The sequence below is a fragment of the Vidua macroura genome, chromosome 4, assembly GCF_024509145.1.
Source record: "Vidua macroura isolate BioBank_ID:100142 chromosome 4, ASM2450914v1, whole genome shotgun sequence".
NCBI lineage: Eukaryota > Metazoa > Chordata > Aves > Passeriformes > Viduidae > Vidua > Vidua macroura.
The window spans coordinates 73,126,595-73,134,857 of record NC_071574.1 but is presented as its reverse complement, the minus strand read 5'-3'; positions in this window follow the sequence as shown (position 1 = coordinate 73,134,857).

The following is an 8,263-nucleotide window of genomic DNA, read 5'->3' as shown; positions in this document are numbered from 1 at the left end:
ACATCCTGAGGGCCCTTGGAGGGGACACAGCTGTGGCTCCGGTCACCTCTGCCCAGCAGTGACACAGGACAGGGACAGCTCTGGTCACCTCTGTCCTGCAGTGACACAGGACAGGGACAGCTCTGGCCACCTCTCTCCAGCAGTGACACAGGACAGGGACAGCTCTGGCCACCTCTGCCCAGCAGTGACACAGGACAGGGACAGCTCTGGTCACCTCTGTCCTGCAGTGACACAGGACAGGGACAGCTCTGGTCACCTCTGTCCTGCAGTGACACAGGACAGGGACAGCTCTGGTCACCTCTGTCCTGCAGTGACACAGGACAGGGACAGCTCTGGTCACTCCTGCCCAGCAGTGACACAGGACAGGGACAGCTCTGGTCACCTCTGCCCAGCAGTGACACAGGACAGGGACAGCTCTGGTCACCTCTGTCCTGCAGTGACACAGGACAGGGACAGCTCTGGTCACTCCTGCCCAGCAGTGACACAGGACAGGGACAGCTCTGGTCACCTGTGTCCTGCGGGGACACAGGACAGGGATTTTGGGAAAGCCATCCAAACCCCACTAGTGCAAAGTGCTGTGCAGAGCTGGGGCATTTGGGGACCTTCACCTGACCTCGTGCCTGACCCTGGGGACCCCGTGTCCCCTGCCTGGCTGTGCTGAGCTGGTTGTCCCACAGCAAGGCCCTTGGAAGGTTCTGGAACACCTGGATTGGGGCAGCATCAGCATCTCCTGCTGGTGACAGGACTGGTGACAGCAGCACTGGTGCCACGGGGAGCCGCAGCACGCATGGCTCCAGGGGTGGCACCACTGCCATGGGTGGCAGACAGGGGACGTGCCCCTCCCTGGGCTCCTGGAATCCCTGGAATCTCCACAGCGAGGGTCCAGCCCAGCCCCCAACCCCAAACCCAGCTTGGTTTGTTGTGCTGGGCCCTGGGGTGGTGGCAGCAGTGGCAGTGTGGCACTGTCACGGTTGTGTGGCACTGTCATGGTTATTTGGCACCGCCACAGGTGTGTGGCACTGCCATGTCCGTGTAGCACTGCCATGTCCGTGTGGGACTGCTGTGACCATGTGGCACTGACATGTTCCTGTGGCACTGCCATGTCCGTGTGGCACTGTCATGTCCTTGTGGCACTGCCTTGTCCGTGTGGCACTGCCATGACTGTATGTCACTGCCATGTCCGTGTGGCACTGCCATGTCCCTGTGTCACTGGCATGACCGTGTGGCACTGCCATGACTGTGTGGCACTGCCATGTCTGTGTGGCACTGCCTTGTCCGTGTGGCACTGCCATGTCCCTGTGTCACTGGCATGACCGTGTGGCACTGCCATGACTGTGTGGCACTGCCATGACTGTGTAGCACTGCCATGTTCCTGTGCCACTGCCATGGCTGTGTGGCAGTACCTTGTCCATGTGGCACTGCCATGTCCCTGTGGCACTGCCATGACCATGTGGCACTGCCATGTTCCTGTGCCACTGCCATGTCCGTATGGCACTGCCTTGTCCATGTGGCACTGCCATGTCCCTGTGTCACTGCCATGTCCGTATGGCACTGTCATGTCCTTGTGGCACTGCCATGTCCCTGTGTCACTGGCATGACCGTGTGGCACTGCCATGACTGTGTAGCACTGCCATGTTCCTGTGGCACTGCCATGTCTGTGTGGCACTGCCATGTCCCTGTGGCACTGCCATGACTGTGTAGCACTGCCATGTTCCTGTGGCACTGCCATGTCCATATGGCACTGCCATGTCTGTGTGTCACTGCCATGTCTGTGTGTCACTGCCATGTCCGTATGGCACTGCTGTGACCATGTGGCACTGACATGTCTGTGTGTCACTGCCATGACTGTGTAGCACTGCCATGTTCCTGTGGCACTGCCATGTCTGTGTGTCACTGCCATGTTCGTATGGCACTGCTGTGACCATGTGGCACTGACATGTCTGTGTGTCACTGCCATGACTGTGTAGCACTGCCATGTTCCTGTGGCACTGCCATGTCTGTGTGGCACTGCCATGTCCCTGTGTCACTGCCATGTTCCTGTGGCACTGCCATGTCCCTGTGTCACTGCCATGTCTGTATGTCACTGCCATGACTGCGTGGCACTGCCATGTCTGAATGTCACTGCCATGTCTGTATGTCACTGCTATGACCATGTGGCACTGCCATGTCTGTGTGGCACTGCCATGTCCGTGTGGCACTGCCATGACTGCGTGGCACTGCCAGGCCCTGCTGGGAGCAGACACCTCCCTCATCCCTGCTGCTCTAAATCCCCTCGGGGTGCTGTGGCGAGCGGCTCCCCGCTCAGCACTGATTCCCGGGGCTGTTTGTGGGTTTATCCCACTGGCAGCCCCGAGGAGAGCGGGCACACCGTTTTTAGGGTCGGCCAGAGCTCCCCGGTGCTTTTGGGGTGAAGATTGGTGTCCCGGTTAATGTCCCACCACGGAGCTCCCGCCAGGGCTATCAGGCGTCACCTCGGAGATGCTCATTCCAGCAAAAACGTCTTTCTGTGAGAGCCGGGGGAATTCGCCCACAGGAAATGGCACATCCAGCCCCGGGGAGGCTGCGGGAGCTGCCCCGGCTGGCCCCGGAGCGTGACCCCCCCTCAGCCCCGCGGGCCCGCTCCAGCAGCCGGGATAGAAACGTTCCCTGCGAGCCTGCAGCCACGGCAGGGTCGGGAAACCTCGGAGAGAGGAGCTGAGGCCACCGGGACCCCGGGAGAGTCTCCCCAAAAGCCCCCCAGGGCAGCCGGCAGTGTCACATCAGGGCGGATCAGCAGACCCGGCTGCCCTCCCCTCCCCAAAATCCCGTGAGACGGCACTGGGACACTGCACCGGCCACCCACAAATGTCCCTTCTGGACACCAAACTTCCAGCAGAGAGAAACCACGGCTGGGAATTTTCCTGCTTTCCCACGTGGAGAATTCCCCTGTTGGAAGCACCTGGGCACCTTCTATGGAAACACTGGGGCGGCTTTTCCTGCGGGGCCCAGGAAAGCCCATCTAGAAATCGCTCAGGCTGTCCCTTCCAGCTCTGGGGACACCTCAGAGCAGGGGGTTAAAGCCGATCCTGGCGCGGAGCTGCCCCCAGGCAGGAGGAAATGCGCTTTTCCAGGGGGTGCTGCTGGTTTCTGGCGGATCCCGGCGGACCCTGCTGAATTCCCGTGATCTCCCCCACCCCCAAAGCTCCACGGATCTCCCTCCCTCTTCCCTCGGGGAGTGGTCGGAGGGGGCCCCTGGCTGAGTCATTTATTTATTTTGCCGGTGCCATATGAAAGGCAGCCCCGGGTGTTTCCATACGAGGCGGATAGGTGCTTCCAACACTGACATTCTCCAGGAGAAAAATAGGCAGGAAAGCTCCTGGCGCAGCAGTTTTATTGTGTTAATAAGTTTGGCGTCTATAAGCACCATATGTAAATGACTGCTATAGTGCCTTGCTGCCATTTAACATTATGTTGGGGAGGTGAGCGGGAGCCAAGTCTGCAGCTTTTCCATTAATACACCAAGAGCTGCCAATTCCGGAGGGGTTTTTTTCCCTCTTCTTCATTTTTTTTCCTCCTTTTTTTCAAAAATGGGAACGAGCGCGGCGCCAAAATGCTGCCTCGGACCCTTCCGCTGGGTGGGAAATGGGTAAATATTGTGTTCATTTAGCCCTGGAGGCAGCTCCAGAGCTTGGAGCTGCGCTGGGAAATCCCGGCTTGCTGAGTGTCCCGATCCCCGGGAGAGGGGCTGAGGGATGGGCAGGGCTGCTGCCAGCGTGGGGCCGTGTTTGTGGGTTTATCCCTCTGTGTTTGTGGGTTTATCCCACCGTGTTTGTGGGTTTATCCCACCGTGTTTGTGAGTTTATCCCTGCTCCCCCTTCCCCGACAAGCAGGGAGAAAAAGAAGAAAAACAAGGGGGGAAAATTGAAATCTAAAGCGCCGTGAGTTTCTTCCTCCTGCAAGGAATTTGCAGCGAATTTCTGTTGAATCGATGGCTCCGTGCAGTCATATGGATGGCAGGCTCCCAGCCATTATTAGTGTAAACAGATTTGTGAGCAGTATATTTAGCTGTTCCATATTGCTTTTAGGAAATGTGCACATTTCCATGGCACACACTCCCAGAGGGCCATACCCTGCCACGGCTCTGCAGGTGGGGACGGAGCCTCCCGAGCCTCCCGCAGCCTCTGCCCCAGCCGGGAGGGAGCCCCGAGCTGCTCGGAGGGGTTTGGGTGCCCTCCCTGCTGGCTGGTGCCTGTCCCACCTGCGGCTCACCTGGGAAACAGAGCTGGTGGGGACGGCCTGGCCGAGGCCACGCTGCTCCCTGCGGGTGGCAGAGCTGGCACGCAGCTCCTGGAGGAGGTGGTGGCAGCAGCAGCGCTGCTGGCGGGGTGCCCGGCGTGGATTTGGGGCTCCGGGGCACCCAGCCCTGCCCAGAGCTCTGCGGTGGGATGAGCTGGGTCGGTGCTCAGGCACCGCTGGGGCATCCTCACGGGCACTGCCAGGGTGGGGAGGCACCCGGGGAATGCTCTGGGATCCAGGTGACACAGACATCCAGGGGACACTCTGAGATCCAGGTGACACAGACATCCAGGGGACACTCTGAGATCCGGGTGACATAGACATCCAGGGATTGTGCCAGGATCCAGGTGACACAGTCACTCAGGGATTGTTCTGGGATCCAGGTGACACAGACATCCAGGGGACACTCTGAGATCCAGGTGACACAGACATCCAGGGATTGTGCCAAGATCCAGGTGACACAGCCACCCAGGGAACGTTCTGGGTGTTGGGATTCAGCCACCCAGGGATTGCTCTGGGATCCAGGTGACACAGCCACCCCGGGATTGTGCCAGGATCCAGGTGACACAGCCACCCGGGGATTGTGCCAGGATCCAGGTGACACAGCCACCCGGGGATTGTGCCAGGATCCAGGTGACACAGCCACCCAGGAACCCCTCTGGGACGCAGGTGACCCAGCCACCCTCAGGCCACGGCAGGGTGCAGGTGACACTTCCCCCGGGCACGGGACACAGCAGCCACATCCCTGCCGTGCCGGGAGGGCTCCGGTCCCTCCTGCTCCTCCCGAGCTCCCGATCCCGGGAAAGCTCCCGCGGGAAGCGCCGGCCCCGAGCGGGCCGGGGCCAAACCCCGAACGTGCCAAAAAGCGAGCCCAGCTCCCGGGGCAAGCCCGCGAGTCCTGTGGGATGGATCCTGTCCCCAACATCCTTCCACGATTCCCGTTTCCCACAGCAGCCAGCGGGACCAGCCCCTCGCAGCCCCCCAAACCCGCCGCGGTCACCCCGATGCCGCTCGGCTCCGTGAGCCGCGACAGCGGGAATGTGGCACGGCCCCCGCGCCAGGGCACGGAGCGGGCGGAGGGGCTTTGCTGCTTTTCCTTTGCCGCTTTCCCTTCTCTGCTTTCCCTTTGCTGCCTTCCCTTCGCTGCTTTCCCTTTCCCTCGCCAGCCCGCGTCCCGAAATAGCCGCGGGAGCGGCTGGCGCGGCAGGCCCGGGAAGGGCTCGGGAAAGGCTCTCCATGGCTACCCAGCCCCGGCGGAGGCATCCGGGCTCCGGGGGGAGATGCCGGCCCCTTTCATGCCGCAGAAAGCCGCGACATCAGGGCTCTGTTGTTGGATGTCACCGTCTCCCTCCCACCGGCGTGAAAAATCAATTAGGAAGAATTAGCGACGTGTCACCGGGGCTCGGGAGGGGACAATTGCGGGGCCCGTCCTGCGCATGGAGACGCGGCTTCGCCCCGGAGGAGCTGGCTCTGTGTCACCGCTCCCCCGGCTGTCCCCAGCGCGCTGGCACCGCTCCAGCCGCAAAGGCGGGATCCCAAATCCTTTGGGATGCGGATTCCCAGGAGGGCACAGGGAGCTGCGGGTCACTCCAGCACTGCCTGCCCCGCTTGCTCCATCCCTGCGGGGGCTGTGGCTGGATGGCGGCCCCAAGCCCCGCAGCATCCCTGGCTGGAGGTGCCATTCCCGCGGCTGCAGGGCTGGAATGGCTCTCTGGGAATGTCACTCGCACCGTGTCGCCTCTTTTCCCTCCTCTTCCCATGTGCGTGTGTATATATATAAACCAGAAAGGGGAAAAAAAAAAATCCCAAACTCTGATTAAAATCCCCTTTTTTTTATTCACCTGCCCATCTTTCCTGTCTGCATCTCCCCTTCTATCCAAACTCATAATTAATCGCTCAAGGCAAAAGTAATGAATGTTAATTGGCCATCTGTACAAAGACTAATTAAAATCTACCATGCTGGGGATTAAAACATACCTATAGCAACTGCCTGAATTGAGAACGAGACAGAGGAGAGATTGAGAAAACAGCTGAAAGGCTTGTGCAAAACGCAATCTCGCTTAGGTGTGAGATGAGTTGCAGCTCCGAGATCTGAGATGCTTTATTATTAAATTAAACAACAAAAAAAAAAAAACAAACCAAAAAAAACCAAAAAACAAAAAACGGGGAGGGGGGAGGGTGGGGAAGAAACTTCTGAGCTGGGAGCTGGTTTAATGGGAAGAAAGGCCGCGGGGGATTTCAAAGGAGGAGTGACCCCAACATTTCGCGTCGCGTTTGGGGGAGGATAAAAACTGCCCGCTCCCCTCCCCGCCCGCAGGAAATATTCGGCGGCGTTTGCTGCTTTTTTTTTTGGGGGGGTTGTGCCCGTGAATAAACCGCGCCGGGGACCGGGAGCGGGGAAAGCAGCCTTGCCTGGACTGGGGGTGAGGGATGGAGCCGGCGATGGGGCACGGCCGCTCTGCCCTCGGCCGCCCCATTCCCTCCTTTGTCCCAAATCCGCGGCTTTTCAGCGCGGCCGCCCCTTTGTTGGGAGGGTTTGGAAGTTGCGGGAATATTCCCAAACGAAGAAGCGGCGCTGGCGGTTCCCAGAGCTGCTGTTCCTGTTCCTGTTCCTCCTCCTCCTCTTCGGGGCTGCGGCCCCGCGAACCCCCCGGTCCCTGTGCAAGCCCCCTCCCTCCGTGCTGCTGCCGAGCCGGCTCCGTCCCACCTGGCCCAGGTGTCCCCTCCGGCGCTGGTGACACCGCTGGAGGTGGCAGGAGGAGCGCAGGGCTGGAGGGGACCCCGGGGGATGCTGCAGGGTGACGGGGAGGCTGGACCCTCACTCCAAACAGGCTCAGGGCAGCTCCGGGATGTGCAAAACTCCATTTTTAAGCTGAAAAAAGTCCGAACCAAGCGCTCCGGCCACAGCTGGGGCCGTTCATGCTGGAAGTCACCGAGCTGCGGCTCCACCGCCTCGTGTCCCCGAGCAGCTGCAGGCCAGCGATGTCCCCATCCCTCCCCTGCGTGTCCCAAACAACCCCTTTTGGACCCCAGACGTCCGGATCACATCCCAGAGGTGCCGGGTACCCCCGGGCAGCGCCCCCCATCCCTGCCGGGGCTTTCTGGGGTGAGCGGCGGGGGGAGCCCGGGCACCGCCGCCGGGAGCGGCGGGGCTTTGCCGCCGTGCCGGGAGCTCGGGGCTCTGCTCTTGTTTTCTCAGATTCGGCTGTGTTTACTCCCAACACGAGTGACCGCCGTGGCCCCATTACGGCGGCACTGACAGCTCGGCTGACAAGTGCGCTCGCGGCAGGAATGTGAATGCGGCTCCCGGCCCCGAGCGCCGCCCGCTCCGCGCCCAACCGCGGGCACGGCCCGCCCGAGGAGCCCCCGGGGCCGGGGAGCGGCCCCGGGCAGGGAGACGGGCTGCGATTCCCGTGGGATCCCGCTCTGGGGGGGAGCAGCGCGGGGGGATCGCCCTTACCGCCCGAGCTCGGAGCTGGGATCTTCCCGAGCCTGCCAGGATCTTCCAACAGGATGGGAATGACAGGGATTCTCTGGGATTGTCAGCACAGGAGGAATGGGCATGGTTTTCTCACTCTTTCTGCCTGAACTCCATGCTGGGATCTTCCCGAGCCTGCCAGGATCCCAAAGTCCCTGGGAGAGCAGGAATTCACTGGGATTATCAGCACAGGAAGGATGGGCATGATTTTCTCGGCCTTTCTGCCTGAACTCCATGCTGGGATCTTCCCGAACCTGCCGGGATCCCAACAGGACGGGAATGACAGGGATTCTCTGGGATTGCCAGCACAGGAAGGATGGACATGGTTTTTTCTCCCTTTCTGCCTGAACTCCATGCTGGGATCTTCCAACAGGATGGGAATGACAGGGATTCTCTGGGATTGTCACCACAGGAGGGATGGGCATGATTTTCTCGGCCTTTCTGCCTGAACTCTATGCTGGGATCTTCCCGAGCCTGCCAGGATCCCAACAGGACGGGAATGACAGGAGT